Raw genomic sequence first — 20137 nt, 5'->3', positions numbered from 1 at the left:
CTCTGAGGTTTGGTGTTCATGATATTTCACAGACCCGCTCCTGACAACATAACTAATTTGTCTTAAGCCACACCTTCCATTAGAAATGTGCTGGCGCACCACTCCTAGACATCCTGTTTTCCTAACAATTGAAACCAACATTTCGATTCACTTCTGTTACAGTATAACAATTATACTGGACAATAAAGATTTTGCTTCCTGAACACTTTTGGGTGTATCTTTTGGACTGTGGCCTGCTGATAAAAAAAAATCATCTTTAAAATTCACAATCATATATTGTTTGATTGCAATTACCTATTTTTGTGATTTCCTCTCATTATATGTATACATATAGAGTACAACAACTACAACTGGAACCATCTATTGTGATCAAAATGTAGTGGCACTACTACTAGAAATGCAGCTTGAACATACCATGTTCTGTAACTTCATTTGCAAATGGAACAGCTGTGCTAACGAGTCTCATTACATTAAACACAACTGGCTGCTCCATAAGCATGTGATTCATGGGCAGGAAAGTGTGGCAGATAAACGACCACAAGATATTTTTGCCTCCTTTTCATATAAAACTTGGACCGATGAAAAATTTGGTAAACGCGATGAACAAGGAAGGTGAAGGATTTCAATATTTAAGATACTTCCATGAAAAACTAATACCAAGACTAAGGAAATCACTTTTGTTGGTCCACAAATCAGCCAGATCATTAGCGACAAGCAGTTCTAAGTTCTTCTAGTGGGGCCTGTGGAAATCATATAGAGGACATTTAAAAATGTTGTTGTGAACTTTTTTGGCTTCTAAAGAGCACCAAACTACATCCAGCTGGTTGACAACATACATCAAGCATATAAAACCATGAAGTGCAACAATGTGGGTAAAAAATTAATTTTCTGCATTCAGACTTGGACGTCTTTCCTTCAAATCTTGGTGCAGTCAGTGACAAAGATTGTAACATAAACCAGGACATGGGAAAGGTGGTATCAGGGCAAGTGGAATCTATTGGTGTTGGAGATAATTGGTACACACTGAAATAAGAAAGTATCAGATGCTGAGTAGAAGTGAATCAAATTAAGCAAAATTGATCTAACGCAATGTGTCAGCATCATTAAGAGATTAAACACACTAAATTCAACTAAAGTTAATTTCTTGTTTCTTTAAATTCCTACATGATATAGCCAGTCTGAAATTAAAGTTGTTCTCACCGTGAAATTGACTATCATAATCACCAAAACTATTTCAGGAAGAAAAACTTCTGAAAAAAGTTGTCATGTTGAGGATGGGAAGAGGACAATAAATTGAACGAACTTGGATGGTGGTTAGCATGAGCATTGTGTTTCGTATCCTTGCAACTGGCCCATGAAAGCTCCCTTTTCTTAGAGGTAGAAGCTAGATTTTATAATAGTCAAATAAAAAATAATCATTTAATGGGTTTAAATCATTACAAACATTCATAAAAGATGTTCAATAAAATATAGAAAGTGAAAGACTAAAATAACAGCAGTGCAGAACATTGGTAAAGTAATTCTACAGAATCTGGTACTCAAAAAAGCCAGTACTCGTTATGACTGATGAGAACAAATTTAACAGAAAACAATAAAAGAAAATTTAAGACAAGTGGGAGGAGATACATCAAATGAACTTTCATGACTGAGCAAAATATGAAAAGCAGTTAAAAGCGAGCTTTAACAAAGCACCTCTAGTGGAACAAAACTTTAATTATTTTACTAGTGAGAGTGTGTTTTTCTTGTATTTTTAGTTAACGTTCTGATAATAAGTTACAGAGTCCCTTTCCTCTTAAGTAATGTTGCATCTAGAATGCCACCAAATTGATGTGTTATTCAAAGCAATACCAGATGAACACTGCAACAATAACCAAAAATGACTGGAGATTGCAGCAGGGCAAATGATGAGGGAGGGGGAATTCCAAATGATTGGGGTGCCAACTGGGCAAAAACCCTATTTAATTCCAACAAAAGTGCAAAAAATCTTTAAACAAAACACACACTTGATTAAGCTATATCATTGGGACAGTTTCACTGTTACAATGGTCAATTTTTAACAAGACTCACTCTCTCTCTAGAGCCAAGATGGGTCCAAAATGAGACACCACCTTCTGGAAGCAGACCTCAACATTTAGATAGATAGATAGATAGATAGATAGATAGATAGATAGATAGATAGATAGATAGATAGATAGATAGATAGATAGATAGATAGATAGATAGATAGATAGATAGATAGATAGATAGATAGATAGATAGCTTTATTAATCCCAAGGGGAAATTCACATACTCCAGCAGCAGCATACTGATAAAAACAATATTAAAAAGTGAATGTATCCATCCATTTTCCTTACTTGCTAACTTGCTTATTGTAGGGCAGGGTCATGGGGTAGGTGAAACCTATCCCAGCAATCACTGGGCAAAAGATAGGAACAACACCTGGACAGGGCACCACTCCATGGCAGGGAGAATACACAACCATACTCGGGCCAGTTTAGCAATGCCAATTCACCTAACCTGTAGCACCACAACATGCCTACCTAAACTGTAACATGAGAGAACATTTCTCATTGTCAACTGAAATTACTATAATTACAAAGTGATTTTTAATTTTCTGTCTTTATTTTACTCAGTTATATAACACAAAATTGTAAATGTAAATGTCAGGTAAATTTATTAACTGTCTGTACTTTACTCACTGTAGTGTATTAATTATCCACACTTGTTAATACCAGAATTAAATTCCAAAAATGAATATTCTAATTGTGTTTTAAGGTACGCAATTTCCCCACAATACCTCTGGACTCCATTATTGAGTTCATATGACTTGTTTAAAATATGACTGTCACAATACATATCATTTTTGGATCTAGTTGCTAAATTTTATAGGCAAGAGACAAGCTTTTTAAAGTAATTATGACTACAGATGTCCAACACATAAGCTGCCCCATATTGCAATGCCTGTCATGAAACAAAGTGTCCCATAGCTGGGCCTGCTTCAGGAAAACCCTATGCGTCACACTCGGTCACTATGGAAACATCCAAGAATGCTGCTTGTGTCATTGGCTCTTCCTCTGGTGTGTAAGCAGGATGTGTGTGAACAATAATGTGTGGAATCATTGGCTGTACAGTGCCATTCTGAAGAAACTATTGCCGACTCTGATAAGACACTGTATTAAATGTTTGTACAATTAATAAGGGCAGATAACAGGTGTTTGTTTAGTGAAGGAGCACAAGTTTCAGATTATATGAATGGTGAGCTCATGTTTCAGATAGCTAATGGAAATAAGTATCAGGTATTTGTGTGGTTGCCAAAGAAAAATGTCAAGTACTTTTGTGGCTGATGAGCTCAGTTAGCAGGAGTTAATATGGGCAATACATCCAAGTATTAAGTGTTTGAGTAACTGAAGAACACACTTGTTACATTTTTGTGTAGCAGATGAGCAAAGTTTATCAGCTATCTGATGAGTTCAGGAATAATGGCTTTGTGTGGCTGATTGTTTTAGAGGCATCAGCGTGTATGTGGCTGATTTGTCCAGGTATCAGGTTTATGTGTGGGTAATGAACACAGATGTTAGTTTGGTATCTAAAATTAGTATTTGGTTAATGATATGAGCTGATTATATTGCTGTACAAGCATTAGGGGTAGGTGAGGCTCCTAAGTGCTGGGAAAAGATGTTTTAGTTTCTGATAAAATCAGTTACCACATGCTTATGTAGCTAATGACTTCAAAAGCTGTATGAGAGGTTGGCGTAGCTCATAAACACATCTGGTATTTGTGTGATTGTACTGTGGTTAATAAACATATAGTATGTATGGGGGTGATGACTATGCATAGCAGCTGTTTATGGCTACTGTGTGCAGGTGTCAGGTGTTTGAGAGAATGTTAGGTGCATTTGCTAGATATTTGTGTGATTGATAAGTGCACTAATTGGGTGTATATATGTATGATGGATGATTGTTAAATGTCAGTGTGAATAATCAGTACAAATATGGGGGGCTGGTATAGCTGGTAAGCACAAACATCAGATTATCTGCTTGTATGGCTTTACTAGCATGAATACTAAGAGCAGCTGACAGGTGTTATTAAGGCTGATATTAGCTGTGAGTCTGGTAACTATGAGTTTAGGGAGTTTCTGTGTCATCTATTAATAGGACTTATGAGAAAGGTGTTAGGTGTTGGTTTAACTGATGAACACAGGTGGTAGGTTTGACTGAAGAATGCAGCCAAGCAGTGTTTTGTGGCTTGTAGATGGTTAATGTATATATGATCGTCACCAGGCATGGGCTGGCATTCAGGCTAGGATGGTCCAAGGTCCCATAACTGGCTGGGAGACCAGTTTAATGGAAGGACAGTTGGAGACCAACAAAGACAAATCATCACCCCCTTAAAGGAACCTTTGCCTGATTTGGAATTACTTCTTGCTTGCGGTAGCGTCATATAGAAGTGATCCTGGGTCTGGCATAAAAGAAGCTGCCCATCTTCATTCATCTGAGCTAGAGTCGGGTGGATGTGGCAAACTTTTTCGGGAGGAGTAAAAGGAGAGGACGAAGAGAAAAGAGACAGGGCAATATAAAAGGAATTGTGCTTGTGCAATATTTGTGTATCATCTGTGAGGTATTTGTGAAAATAAATCACTCTTTGAACTGATACTTGTGTTGGTATTGAATTGTTTATCTTATAAATAAACATCTACGTGTGGAAGTGTGTGTGTCTGTCCGGCCTGGAAGTGAGAGGTGGAGTCGGCTAAGGACTCCACCTCCAAGGATACGAAAGTGAGGCCAGCATGTTGGCAAAACGAAATCTCCAAAGAAAGACAGTTGATTAGCCGCTAATTCACAAACGATGCGAGCACGTTGGCAAAACGAAACCTTCTAGGAGAGAGATGCCCAGAGTAGTTCCTTTCAATTACCTGACATTTCTATATTTCAATTTTTTTTCTGATGATTTTAATAGTTTCTAGGACCCCATGTTTTTTAGAACACGGGCTTACACAGCTAGTATATATATATAGGTATGATCGCAATCTGATTATTTGGGTAGTCACTTACCAGGTAACACTTGTGGTTGGCTGGCCATTCGGCAAACATCTGCCACACCCTCTCAGCTGCAAGAAGCAGATCACAGATATGCCATGTAGTACCTGTTAAATAACACAAAGAGTACACAACACGTGTTTCACTCTAATTGGGGCACATCAGGTGTATGCACCTCTGCTTCCCCTTGCGGCAACTGAATCTCGGACGTCATGTCCTATGTGTCATGTCCTATGTGTCATGTGCTATGGAGGGTGGTTCACTTCCTTGACAGGTTAAAGATTGCGGAGAATTGCATCTATAGGTCTGGTCACAGTTTAATTATTTTGATGGTTACTTATCAGGTATCACGTGTGGTTCCGACCAACCATAATATTAGTTGAAATAATGAAGGCCAGAAGCTGAACACCTTAATAAAAGAGATTGTCCATTGCTTAGTAATACTAGAAACCAGGAAAAATGAGTTAAGGCAGGTCTCACAAACAATAGCCTTACAGTATGAGGTACAAAGAGTGCACCAGGATAAGGAGCTGAATATTACCTACCCCATGCCACATCACTTCTCAGAAATGTTACAAGTGGCACAGAGAAGGGAGTATCTTTTTGCAATTAGAGTGGTGAGAAAAAAAATAAAACAGGGAGGACAACCATATTAGTTAGCCATTAAACTGATTTACACCTGTGGGATGCATTAGAAGAACCTTCCAACTGTCTGATGTTGCTCAACATGGAAAAATCCACAATATTGCAGACTTCACCTAGACCTATAATGCCAAAAAGGAAGGCATCACTTGCCATTCCTGGCAGTGTTTTCATAGTTGGAGACCCTTACGATGACACTGTTTCAAATACGTGGTCCAACTTTCTTTTACCCAGCAGTAAAGAATCTTGATAGCCTTAATATTAATATGACACTTTGAATTCAGCCTTTCCAGGGATTTGACAATTCCTTCAACTCGAATACACCTGTGCCTCCACAATGAAGTGAGACAAAGGCTAGGAGCATACTACAAAGTGGTTACTGAAAACCTTGGTAAGCCACAACCATTTGTCCTCCTTTGCTTCCTACAGCTCACCACACTGCCAATGTGAAAGCCACAATAGTTAAAGATTAGTCTTACCTACTTGGGAGGTTCTGATGCCCTATTTAATCTGTTAAATACACTTGAAACCGGTCTAATCAAATCTTTGTAGCATTCTGATATCTCTTGAGTTGCCACCTCTAACCTAGCTTGTGAAAGTGAAATTGCATAATTCATATATACACTATGGCCAAAATTTCCTACAATATTCACATCATAACATAATAAAGAAGTTTTTATGCCTTTGGTTAGTTACATTCACTTCACAGCTTGAACTAACAAATTTTCTATTGGAATGTTTCCTCCCTTCCTAAAATGATGTTGCAACTGGAGGAGTTAAAAGTCAGATCATGTCATTTTCACTCAACCAGTCTTAATGTACATGCCCTGGTAACCATCACCCCTTTAACCACATTCCGCTTTACCACAAATGCTAGAAATTTTAGCTTAGACAAGACCACCTAATGCCAGCGTTTCTCAACCTTTAAGTATTTGCGACCCGAGTTTTCATAACAGTTTTAATCGCGCCCCCTAACGTTTTTTTGAATGGAGCCCACTAATACCAATTTGTTCTTCTTTAATTAATGATATATCATAGATGCATATTTTATTATACCTACTTAACTTTTATCGACATTTATCTAACTCTATATTTTTCTAGTATCAGAATGTAGTTTAAGTTAATTTGTTTTGGTTTCAATAGATGTATTTTTCATATTTTCGATTCTTGTTTTCTTTTTTTCACATCTTTGCGCCCCCCTAGGGCGGCCCGCTCGACAGTTTGACCTAATGGATGAATCAATCAATGTGGTTACAGGAGAGCTAAATCCCATTATAGCTGCCACTGGCTCAATACAAGAATTCACAAATACATTCAGGAGCAATTCAGGGCCACTAGGCTTTGAATTTTTTGTTAACATAAGAATAGATGAGGAGAAACCCACCTGAATTGGGAAAAACACGCCAGCTCTGCATAGAACGCAGCCCAGTCTGCATCTGAATAAATCAAATTTTATTTAAAATAACACAGAGCTACCTAAGAAGCAAGCTGGGATCCAGCCACTGTGAGCAGGTAACATTATCTTCTGTAGTATCATACTTCCTAAATAAATCAATTAAGTAACCTTTCTTTTACACAGCATATTTCACAGTAATCACTACCTGGACCATTTTACAAATTAAACAAGGGGTCCTAAACTCTTACAGCCAGCTACTGCACAGACATGATTAATTAATTAATCAAAATTCTTTATGAAGAAAATTTATCAACTAAACAATTTTCAACTGAAGACACATGGGGAAATCAATTAACTTTTGAAAAGGATGTGGATAATTTTACTTTACGTTATACGAAGAATGACATAAACAAGTATGTTGGCTGCCTGCTGTTCACACAGTTTCTTTTAAGACGAGCAGAACCGGGAACCACACACTACCAGTGCTCATGACCCCGTAGCCTGATTGCCCTGCATACCGCACATTCCAAAAGCTTTTTCTCCCCAGCCTGTACCCAGCGCTGACTCTTCCGATGGGAATTTCCAAAGTTACCCAGGATACTATAATGACTTCACGGTACTTAGCTTTTATTTGCTGAAGGAGTGTTTGTCATCTGATGGACACTGTCAACTCACTGCTGTAGCACATGACATGATTTTATTTGCGCATCCTGTGTGTGCGTATGCAGTAACAAGATCTTATACACAATGGCAGACTGCAATCCAAAAACAACACTGCCCAAACATCCAGGTGGTTAGAATAAATACTCCAGAGAGCACAATTTCATAATAATGGACTTCTATACGCAAAGCTGTTTAAAAGGTAGAAGGTTAAGATTCAATATGTAAAAACAGACATATCTAACGTTAATAAACATTTTGCTGTGTAGTGCTACCTCCTAGTTGCCCCAGTCACTGACAAATCATTGAGAAAACTGATGGGCCCTGCAAATAATACACCTGCTATTTTCAAGGTCAGATGAGGTGACACCTACTAGATGCCCCTAAAACTATGTTTCTCTGTCAAAGCTATGCACAATCCTAAGGGCATGTCACCAACCCCATACGAGTCACACAACAATACCTCATAGACATCCATCCATTTTCTTAACTCACATTTTATCCTGCAGACCTATGAGCACCTGTGGCCCATCATGGCAGCATAAGAGACCAAGAATGAAGTTAACCAAACATGTGACACTAGTCTGTTACACAGAAAATGTGTACAGTTTTAAGGCAGCACTAACCACTGTGCGGCCATTCCTTAAACAGACCTTTACAAAGAACTGGAAAGAAAAGGCCTTATATTGTGTCACTATGATATACTATGTAAAAAAAAATAAGAAGATTGCCCAGACATGATAAATGAAGCTTGTTGCTCCATATATTTTTCTAAAAAAATTAATGTGAAGGTTGTGATGGCAAAAATTTGATCACTACTTTTCTGTACTGATTACAAATTGTTGCTCACTTATAAAGCTTTGCGTGGTCTTTTATCCCCAATATATGATTGAACTTTTAGACCATTATAATCCCATTTGCCAACTTCATTCACAATTTGCAGGTTATGTAGTAATTGCTTGAACTAAGATCAGAGCTGAGAATAAAACATTTTCTTATAAAGTTCTCCAATTTTGGAATTGTCTACTCACAGATATGAGAAATTAAGAACACACTTTCAATATTCAAATCTAAGATAGAAATGAATTTATTTAGTCAAGCTTTGTAACAGACTATAATATCTAATAATAACAACAATAAAATCAATATATGCTATTACCTAACAATATGAATGTTTGACGTTATTGGCTATCTATCTAATTTTAAAGTGCAAGGAAGTTGGATAAGTCAGTAGTCGCTCTCGGACATTTTTGATTTTGATTTTTGACTTACTGCTACATCAGATAAGAACCTCTTGTTAAGTGCTGTACTCTGGCCATTTGTGACAGGGATAGGGAGAGTTGACTAAAGACAGTAAGGTGTGTAGAAACTCTTTACCTTCTATCAGCTATCCTCTTCGTGTAAGAAAGCTTGGAGGACGAGAGACAGGTTTTAGATTTATAACCCTGGGAATTGTGACAAGGATGGACCACTAAGGAAAAAAGTTATAAAAAGTCAGATGATTAGCTTACTAAGAAGAGAGCAGACCAGATGATGACCTGAAGAAAGCAGATTAGAGGGAATTGAGTGTAACCACAAGTTTATGTGCCACCTGAGCACATCTAGCACTATTAGGTTGTAAGGTTTGCAAAGCCTCATTCTATTTGCTTTTGTTTATTGCACTAGTTATAATAATAAAAATAATAATAATATAATATAGATTTGAGGCATTCTGTTAAGGTCAACATTAATAAAAGGTTTAAAGAGGAGAATAGGGTCACCCTATGACCTTACCATAACAAAACAAGCCTCCACATGAATAATTAGAAAGGTATATTTTGTGATTTACACATTTAATAATTTGATTTCTCTCCTCTATCAATCACTTGCAGGATGTAATGTTTGGAGGCCCAAGTTCAGAATTCAACTTCTACCTGTTCTGAAATCAACAGCCAATCTCCCAAACAATTTGATATTGCAGTCCTGGTCATCTGGGATCCTACCAGACTTAAATAAATTATAAAGCCATCAGGCAAACTGACCCTGGCATGCTCACTCCTGCCTCCCTCACTGAATTCAGCCTCCAACTTGAAATGACAACCATAGGAAACTAACTTTAAATTTTGAAATCTTTTTAACATAACTGTACATGACTAAACTAAGACTATGTTTTTTTTTAAATGAAACACAGTATAGGTAAACATTTTTAAGTATTAGTCTTTTTGTTTTGTTTCTACCATGAAACATAGTATAGATTTTTTTAAAATTTTGCCCATTTTTAATTACCTCTGTGCTGACTAAAGGAGAGTAGATGCCCAGCTTGAGCATAGTTTCTGCTCAAGGTTTCTCCCCACTACAGTGTATCAAAGACTGGCTTGCCACTATTGCCATGGACTTGTTCACTGAGGTTTAAGCCCTGGAAATATGTAAAGTTGTAAAAAGCACTGTATCAATAAATGCTGCTATTATTTTGTTTCAGGAAATGATTTGTTTTCCTAAGATTTTACTGACTGATTAATGACGAACATAGTATGGATGTGGCTGATTAGCTCCTTGTTAGGAAAACACTTATTGTACTGATGCCTATTGTGCCTTTATTCTCATTTCTAAATGAAAGCATTTAAAATCTATTCTAAGGCCAATTATAGAAAACACAGACACAGAGCAAAGACTCTTTTTATACAGCACTCTTTATTAATTTTCTTTTAAATCTGTGCTTATTGTTAACAGATTGTTCCCTTAATTACTTTTAAATGAGCAGATCTGAGGTTGCGTCAGGTTGAACAGCTCCCTTTGAGCACCACTGTCATCTCCTTGTAGAACTCCTCAGTTGCTCTGTTATACTGACAATATAAATTAGTTCATTAGAACTAACTGTTCACTTGAAAGACAACATTATCATTCTCAAGGTTGTTAGAGAATAAAAATATTTATCATACAAAATTCTCCATGGAAATGCTTCATTTACACTGAGAGTTTAGCAAACGTGGATAAATCTGAGAGTATTTCCATATCCTTTTGTATGCAGGGCCTGCATTTGCATTCCACGTTTATGACATTACATACAGTTATTTCATTTATCTTGGCTAAATCTGCAGAAGGAGGTGTTGCTCAAAATCACTGAAAATGGTCAAAGAAAATGTGGACCAAAAGAATCAAAACAAACCTTTACAAATTTTCAAGTGAAGTTAAGCAGTAAAGTGTTAAATTGTGGGATCTCTATATAAATACTGATATTTACCTTGAGCATTATCTCTCCATTTATCATTGCTTCTTGAGAACAAATTGACAAACTGGATCTACTTGTTCTTCCCATGTAACTGATATTTCAATCAGTGACAACATGATACGGGATGTGCTAACATGACTTTTAAAAAGAAGTGTTTCCAATTCACTGAAGGATTTAAAAATACCAAAGATTGGAGCAGCTTTAAAAATTATATGGCAATGCTCATCACACACTGGTATGAATGTATCAAGGACATGAACATGGCTCAAATTTGCACATGATAGAGTGACAGGTGTATTGAAGATAAGCAAACATCCAAAAAACATCAGGCTATCAACCCTCCTACGTTTGGAAGCAGACCACTGATGAAATGAGTCAAAAAGGTGTGTCAGGACTTGTGCAAGTAACAGATGGGCAATACTCATTCAGTCAATCAACAGTTTAGTACATCAGCACTGCTGTGCATTGTCTCAGGTGAGGTATGTCACTTGATGATCCAACTATGGTCCACTCCTACTAGTGGTAAACAGAGATGTTATGTTTGCATTTGGCTAAGAAGTACAAAAACATGACACTGGAAGATTGGAAAACATCACCTAGTTGGATGAACATTCAAAAGATGATCAATAAGCAACAATTGACAGCCTTCTTCCACAGACTGAAGGCTAAGGAGGAGATTCTGTCCATATCTGTACCTTTTCATACCCACAGCATATGAACCCTTTTGGTGTCGAAATTAGAGACAGATAGATGGATGTAAGCTTTTATAAATAAGAGTGAAAATTCCCATTTTCTAGCCCAATGCAAAATCCAAATGAAATGGTCTCATATGAAGAACAACAACAACATTTATTTATATAGCACATTTTCATACAAATAATATAGAAAGAAGCTATTAATGTAGATAAGAAAGCTGAGAATTATTAGAATTACTTACCCAGTATTTCTCAGTCCGTGGTAGAATGTGAGAAAGTGATGATTTTCCATTAATTGCAAAGAATTCCTTCTACCTGGATGTAAAAAAGATAACAGAAATCAAATTAAAAAACACTATTATTTAATTAGATTTCAAATGCAAGTAGGGAGGCAAAAGCTACTTACAGCTGAAATAAGCCTGCCACCTACAGCAGTGCTCCAGGACTATGGGGTGGTGTACCATCTTCAGCATCCTCCTTCCTGGGGTGTATGGACAAATGTTAATTGTATGATAAATAGTGTAATGCAAACTTAAGTGTAGTATACCTGGTAACCTAAACTTTTGAATATTATTATTTTATTATTACATTTGTCTAACATCTAAAATTATTTGATTTACAACTTCTATTCATTAATAGACCAGAATCTTGAACTGATCACTAACTGTTTGAGGCTTAAATCTTTTCCTGTGTCCAAGTTGTTTTTCTTTGGGTTCCTCATTTTTGTCTCACCTACCAATAAATTGTTTGTTACATTAATTGGTCGGTTTGAGTACGCAGTTGAGCATGCCCTGCAATATACCATGGTGCCTGCCTTGCATCCACTGATGCCAATAACATCTCTAGCTTCCTGTGACCAGAACTTGAATTAGGTTGGTTTGGGAAGGATACTGTGCATACATGTTCTTCAAATAGAATAAATAACTTCTTACAATTTCAATTTGTTCTTACACTCCAAATATATATTTTCAGTTCCATTTGGGTTATAACAGTTTATACATGTTTCTACCTAATATCCACCCCACTACATACTGAAAATAGGAAATACTGTCTTAATCTTAATAGTTTACCTGATAAGTAATCTTTTTGCTCTTAACAATGACACTTTAGTTCTTGTTTGGGCCATTTGTAGAATTGTAATGTTCTCCCCATATTCGAGTTGGAGTTTTTTTTTTACAGTATCAATGTTAGGGTACTGCGGTGGGTTGGCACCCTGCCCAGGATTGGTTCCTGCCTTGTGCCCTGTGTTGGCTGGGATTGGCTCCAGCAGACCCCCGTGACCCTGTGTTCGGATTCAGTGGGTTGGAAAATGGATGGTTGGATGTTAGGGTAATTAACTGCACTAAAATAACAAGAGGCATCCAATTCCAAAATGATTTAGTGTCTATTGATAGGTTCAGGTCCTGAAACCTCAAGAGACCACTGCGGTTGGAATAGGCTTTTAGCTGTCAAATGTCTTATGCTGGTTAAGACAGGGGGTTCTTAAAAAAAAAAAAAAAAAAAGATGTAAAACTTAGTTTTAGATATCACCTAAACTGTATCACAAGTATTTGTCATCCTGACAGCACACTCAACTTAACTTTAAAAGCACAGGCATTGAAATTAGGACTGGGGGGTCCACTCTCAATATATTACAACCAAACTTCATGTTGTTTTCAACATTATTCTTCATGTGTCTTTTTGAGATTTTGTACAAGTTATCCCTTATCGTTGTGTCCAGCAATTCCTTTTGGCAACAACATTATTTATATTTTATATACTTGATTTTAGTTTGTACTGGGAATGTTTTTATTGTAATCTGGAACTCTCTTAAAATAGACTTGGCCTCTTATCTATCAAATAACCACATCTGTTGTTTGAATCCCATGTTAAAAATCTTAGCAGATCTGCTCTTTTTCAGCTGAAGAACATTTTTCAAATCAGCCATTCTCTCACTGATCATGTCACTCAAATACTTGTTCATGGTTTTGTCATCTCTTGGCTTGATTATTGTAATGCTATGCTCTTTGGTGTTTAAGGCAATGCCTTAAATAGACTACAACATGTACAGTGGTGTGAAAAACTATTTGCCCCCTTCCTGATTTCTTATTCTTTTGCATGTTTGGCACACAAAATGTTTCTGATCATCAAACACATTTAACCATTAGTCAAATATAACACAAGTAAACACAAAATGCAGTTTGTAAATGGTGGTTTTTATTATTTAGGGAGAAAAAAAAAATCCAAACCTACATGGCCCTGTGTGAAAAAGTAATTGCCCCCTGAACCTAATAACTGGTTGGGCCACCCTTAGCAGCAATAACTGCAATCAAGCGTTTGCGATAACTTGCAATGAGTCTTTTACAGCGCTCTGGAGGAATTTTGGCCCACTCATCTTTGCAAAATTGTTGTAATTCAGCTTTATTTGAGGGTTTTCTAGCATGAACCGCCTTTTTAAGGTCATGCCATAGCATCTCAATTGGATTCAGGTCAGGACTTTGACTAGGCCACTCCAAAGTCTTCATTTTGTTTTTCTTCAGCCATTCAGAGGTGGATTTGCTGGTGTGTTTTGGGTCATTGTCCTGTTGCAGCACCCAAGATCGCTTCAGCTTAAGTTGACGAACAGATGGCCGGACATTCTCCTTCAGGATTTTTTGGTAGACAGTAGAATTCATGGTTCCATCTATCACAGCAAGCCTTCCAGGTCCTGAAGCAGCAAAACAACCCCAGACCATCACACTACCACCACCATATTTTACTGTTGGTATGATGTTCTTTTTCTGAAATGCTGTGTTCCTTATACGCCAGATGTAACGGGACATTTGCCTTCCAAAAAGTTCAACTTTTGTCTCATCAGTCCACAAGGTATTTTCCCAAAAGTCTTGGCAATCATTGAGATGTTTCTTAGCAAAATTGAGACGAGCCCTAATGTTCTTTTTGCTTAACAGTGGTTTGCATCTTGGACATCTGCCATGCAGGCCGTTTTTGCCCAGTCTCTTTCTTATGGTGGAGTCGTGAACACTGACCTTAATTGAGGCAAGTGAGGCCTGCAGTTCTTTAGACGTTGTCCTGGGGTCTTTTGTGACCTCTCGGATGAGTCGTCTCTGCGCTGTTGGGGTAATTTTGGTCGGCCGGCCACTCCTGGGAAGGTTCACCACTGTTCCATGTTTTTGCCATTTGTGGATAATGGCTCTCACTGTGGTTCGCTGGAGTCCCAAAGCTTTAGAAATGGCTTTATAACCTTTACCAGACTGATAGATCTCAATTACTTCTGTTCTCATTTGTTCCTGAATTTCTTTGGATCTTGGCATGATGTCTAGCTTTTGAGGTGCTTTTGGTCTACTTCTCTGTGTCAGGCAGCTCCTATTTAAGTGATTTCTTGATTGAAACAGGTGTGGCAGTAATCAGGCCTGGGGGTGGCTACGGAAATTGAACTCAGGTGTGATACACCACAGTTAGGTTATTTTTTAACAAGGGGGCAATTACTTTTTCACACAGGGCCATGTAGGTTTGGATTTTTTTTCTCCCTAAATAATAAAAACCATCATTTAAAAACTGCATTTTGTGTTTACTTGTGTTATATTTGACTAATGGTTAAATGTGTTTGATGATCAGAAACATTTTGTTTGACAAACATGCAAAAGAATAAGAAATCAGGAAGGGGGCAAATAGTTTTTCACACCACTGTATATAATTATTCAGTCCGATTTTAACGCATGCTAAACCTTAGGAACATATAACTATTTCACGGACTTTTTTGCATTGGCTGCCTGTTAAATATTGAACCTCTTATATGATTCTTTTGTTAACAAATAAAGGTGTCTATGGCAATTGTCCTATCTATATTTCTAACATGTTAACAATACTACACATCCCGTCACAATTTAAGGTCATCCAATGTTGAATTTCTTGTCGTGCACACTAAATGCAAATCACTGGCCGATCGATACTTTTAGTTCTGTAGCATCCAGATCATGGACATCCCTGTCTCTTTATTGTAGACAGTCTCCTTTATTTGTTTTTAATTTTCCATCCATCCATCCATCCATTTTCTAACCCGCTGAATCCTAACACAGGGTCACGGGGGTCTGCTGGAGCCAATCCCAGCCAACACAGGGCACAAGGCAGGAAACATCCCTGGGCAGGGTGCCAACCCACCACAGGACACACACAAACACACCAAGCACACACTAGGGCCAATTTAGAATCGCCAATCCACCTAACCTGCATGTCTTTGGACCGTGGGAGGAAACCGGAGCGCCCGGAGGAAACCCACGCAAACACGGGGAGAACATGCAAACTCAGGTTCCCAGATCACCCAACTGCGAGGCAGCAGCGCTACCCACTGCGCCACCCTTGTTTTTAATTTTGACTGACTTATTTATTTGATTTTTTTCTATGTTTTAACTTAACTTTAACTCACGGACAGTGTCATGAAAGGCGCTTACAAATAAAATGGATAGATGCAGAGGATAGGAGGATATGGAAGAAATGATCAGCTGTGGAGACCCCTCACGGAAGTAGACAAAAGAATTATCATTGTTATAAGAAACCAAAAACGGGCCGGTAACGCCGGCTAGCGTCACTTTCAAAACATTAACTTATTTTCAATTCATTTGTGCTAGTATTAAATATTAAGTCGCAAAACCTCAACTTGCCTCACATTAAGAATGCGAATATATTAAACAAATATTCATCATGGGAAGCGCTAATGTAGAAGGTGATTTTGGTTTCTTCGAGAGCTTGGAATCCTGAGATGTTTCGTCTTCAGTGCCCGTGCTCCCAGCCTTAACCTCGGATGCTCCAGCAACTCCTCCGCCAGGAGTCAGTCAGATTCGGGGACGCGCGGTGCTGTGTTGAGCGTCGGGGACGCGCACGTCACGTACAGTTTCAGGAAGTAGCCGAGCGGCGAACGGGCGGAAGAAATTTGTCAATGTTTTGTTTGTGTTTTTGAATGCGGAAACAAGACGCATTTATTTCTTTCATTGAATTACACACTATAATGGAGAGCAGCTCGCAGTGAGGGCTACTATGCGTTCGCTTTGAGGTAAGACAAAGTCGGCAGACCGGAATTGAACAGATGGGCTGAGGGCAAGTAGTGGGTGACCTCGGCAGAGTTTTGTTAGGTTCTTAGTGTCACTATATTACCTCATTTTAACAGATATGAGATCCCAGGAGTAGGGGTAGAAATGGGTTGCTAATCAAGTTCTGGGTTGTTTGGGACAAGATAGGATATGAGGATAGGTTAAAGTGCGTAAAAATTAGCAGTCCGGATGCAGGTACTGTACACAGTTTACACACGTTGTACTTTCTCACTGACCGATTAACTCATTTTTTGCTGGTTTCAATATTCCTTCTAAATACTTAACTCATTTCTTACTGCGAGATTGCGTTGCCTTGCTAGAATATTGAAGCCGTGATTGGACTGCGCAGTACTTGTCACGCTGATGAGCTTTCACAAATGTCCGAGTCCAGCACAACATATTTTTGTTTTTCCAAGCATGAATACAATAACTTGAGTACACAGATAAGCCATTTGTTAAGTACAGAAAAGAGCAGACCCACATGTAAGTGAGGTGACATTTTTCTGTGCACCTGTTGTTTTTCTCTGGGTTGTTCAGTTTTTCTCACACATCTCAAAGACTTTCTTGTTATACAAATTTGTCAGATTGAGTAAGTACTGGTGTGCTATGAGATTTCCCTGCACTATTCAGTTGTTCTTGCCTTGCATCAACTGATGCCACCAACCAGGTCCAACTTCCTGTGACCTTGAGCTTGGGTTTGATTGGTTTAGGGTGGATACATACATGTTCATCATATAAGTTAAATCTTTTCTTATATTTTCATTATGCTGCTAAACACCATTGATACACTTTCAATTTCATTTTCAGTTATAGAACCAAGTACTTAAGGAAGATAGTGAATATATATATAAACCCTTCATGCATATTTTAAGAAAGTCACTGAGTGCTGGGGAAGTTTCCAAGGACTGGAAAATGGCAAATATTATCCCATTATATAAAAAGATTGATTGGGTAGATTCACTATAAGACAGTAAAATTCAATGTACATCACTGGTTAATTAATGGAAGGAATTATTAAGGAAAAGATTGAGCAACACATTGCAAGAACAGAAGTTAGACTGAATAGTCAACATGGGTTAAGATCGTGAAGTCATGACTTACTAACATGCTGGAATGCTGTGAGGACCAGATTGGAGCGTATAATATTATTTATCCTGATTTACAGAAAGCATTTGATAAGGTCCCACATGAGAGGTTGGGCATCAATCTAAAAGAATTGGGAGCTTAAGTTGTTGTGTGTAGATGGGTGAAGAATTGGCTAAAACCCTGGATGTACAGGGTTACGGTCTGAGGAACCTTATCAGAATTGGGTGATGTTAAGAGTGGTATCCGTCAGTGCTGGGGCTGCTTCTATTTTTTAATATACATAAATTATTTGAATAGGAATATAATCAACATGCTGGCTTAGTTTACAGATAATACCAAACAGGTTGATTGGCAGATAATGTAAAATCTGTTGAATAATTACAGAGGGACTTGGACAGCCTACATGCTTGTGCAGGTTACTTACTTTTGTATCAGATGAAATTTAAAGTAATGTGGGGAATAAAAATGTTGAATTCAAATATACAATAGGTGAAAACTGAAAATACTGTTTATGAGAAGGATTTAAATGTCATAGTGGACTCTGCACGATTAACCTCCAGACAGAGTTCAGAAGCCATTAAGAAGGCAATCAGAATGTTAGGTTACATAGCACCATGTGTAGAATAGGAGGTTATGCTTAATCTAACTTTATAACACACTAGCATGTCTTCGCCCCAAAAAAGACAGCACTGTTAGAAAAACGTCCAGATTAAAGTGACTGGGCTGATTCCAGGAGCACAGCTGATGAGTTATGAGGAAAGATTAAAAGCGCTGAGACTTTTCAGTTTAAGCCAAAGGGGATTAAGTGAAGACATGATTGAAGTGCTTAAAACTACGAAGGGAATTAGAAGGGAATAAGTCCAGTGGATCAAGACTGTTACTTTAAAATTAGTTCAACAAGAACATGGGGGCACAGTTGGAAACTTGTAAGCATAAATTACGCACGAACTTAAGGAAGTTTTTCTTCACAGAGAGAACCACAGACACTTGGAATACGTTACCAAGTAACGTGGTGGACCACAGGACTTTAGGGACCTTCAAAACTTGACTTGATATTATTTTGGAGAAATTAGCTGGATAGGAGTAGAAAGCTTTATTGGGCTAAATGGCCTGTTATTGTCAAAATAATTTTGTTATCTTCTACTATAACAGTTTACACCTGTTTCTACCTTATATCAATCACATTACCCACACAAAATGGTCAAATCTTAATAGTTTATTGTCTGGTGTGTCATTTGTAGCAGCGGTCAGATTAAAAAAACAGAATTTTAGTTCCTTTTTGGGCCTTCTTTACAGAATTTACATGTTCTCCCCATATTTGAATTGGTGTCCTATTCCAGTCCTAATGTTAGACCAGTCGATTGCACTAAAATGTCAAGAGGCAACCATTTCCAAAATCATTCACTGCTGATACACATGTTCAGGTCCTGAATCTCTAGGCCCTTTGGAGGATATTTCTTTTGGGATAGGTTTTTGGCTGCTGAATCCCCTAATGCTGGATAAGTTGGTGGTCCTAAAATAGACATAAATATTTAGTTTTATATCTCACATTGCTATTTTATTGCACTAATGTTAGTTATTAATTAATTATTAATTAATTAATAATTAATATTAGGTGAAGAACTACAAAGAAAGATAATTCCATTTCTCTATTTAGTGAACCTGCTTAAAAAATGTTTGTGTGGAGCTATTTTGGTAGCATCATGCTGAAGGCAGCAAGTGGGATGAGGTGTCATTCCATTGCCAGGTATAACCACTCATACACCACTTGACTCATTTATTGACAGTTTTAGTTTTCTTTGGTATATGGGAGAAAAATTAATAAGGTGGAGAAAAACCCACATAGCCATGAAGAGTATACGCTGTCTCCAGTTGACTCAAACAGGATTTGAAACTAGAGCAGCGTGACAGCAGTGATAACCACAGTCCCACCATACCACTCTAAAACCACATCTCTTTAAATATATATTTCTGCCATAAACATTTCATTACTATATGTTAAAATGGCACATTTCAAACTGTGTTATTACCCCCCTGAAGATACGAACAATTCTGTTAAAAATGGCCCTAGAAAGAAACTTCAAGAAACCCAAAACAATTGTAAGGATCCAATCAATTTTAGAAGAAACCATGAGGGATTGTGACATACTGTATTTTGAAAGGATTGTGAACAGAAATTGTATATATGGAGTCATAATATGGAGGGCACAGGTCAAAATTAATACAACTTATTGGGGCTTTTACATCTAGACATGGTGCAAAGCGATTAAGAAGGCTCATAGGATGTTAGATTTTTTAGCACAATGCATAGAGTTCAATCAAAGATGGATATACCAAAGCTGTATAATGC

General features: G+C 37.6%; 1 protein-coding gene across 1 annotated transcript in view; it reads left to right on the top strand.

Moving 5' to 3' along the window:
• Positions 1-16488: 16488 nt before the first annotated feature.
• The window catches only part of ikbkb (inhibitor of nuclear factor kappa B kinase subunit beta), a 79895-nt gene continuing 76246 nt past the window's right edge, over positions 16489-20137 (top strand). Inside the window, exon 1 of the mRNA XM_028797573.2 lies at positions 16489-16664. The gene's annotated coding sequence lies outside the window, so the exon portion shown is untranslated. The remainder of the gene's footprint in view (positions 16665-20137) is intronic.

The sequence above is a fragment of the Erpetoichthys calabaricus genome, chromosome 1 (assembly GCF_900747795.2).
Source record: "Erpetoichthys calabaricus chromosome 1, fErpCal1.3, whole genome shotgun sequence".
In the NCBI taxonomy this organism is placed as follows: Eukaryota; Metazoa; Chordata; class Cladistia; order Polypteriformes; family Polypteridae; genus Erpetoichthys; species Erpetoichthys calabaricus.
This window is presented reverse-complemented; position numbering and strand designations above follow the sequence as displayed.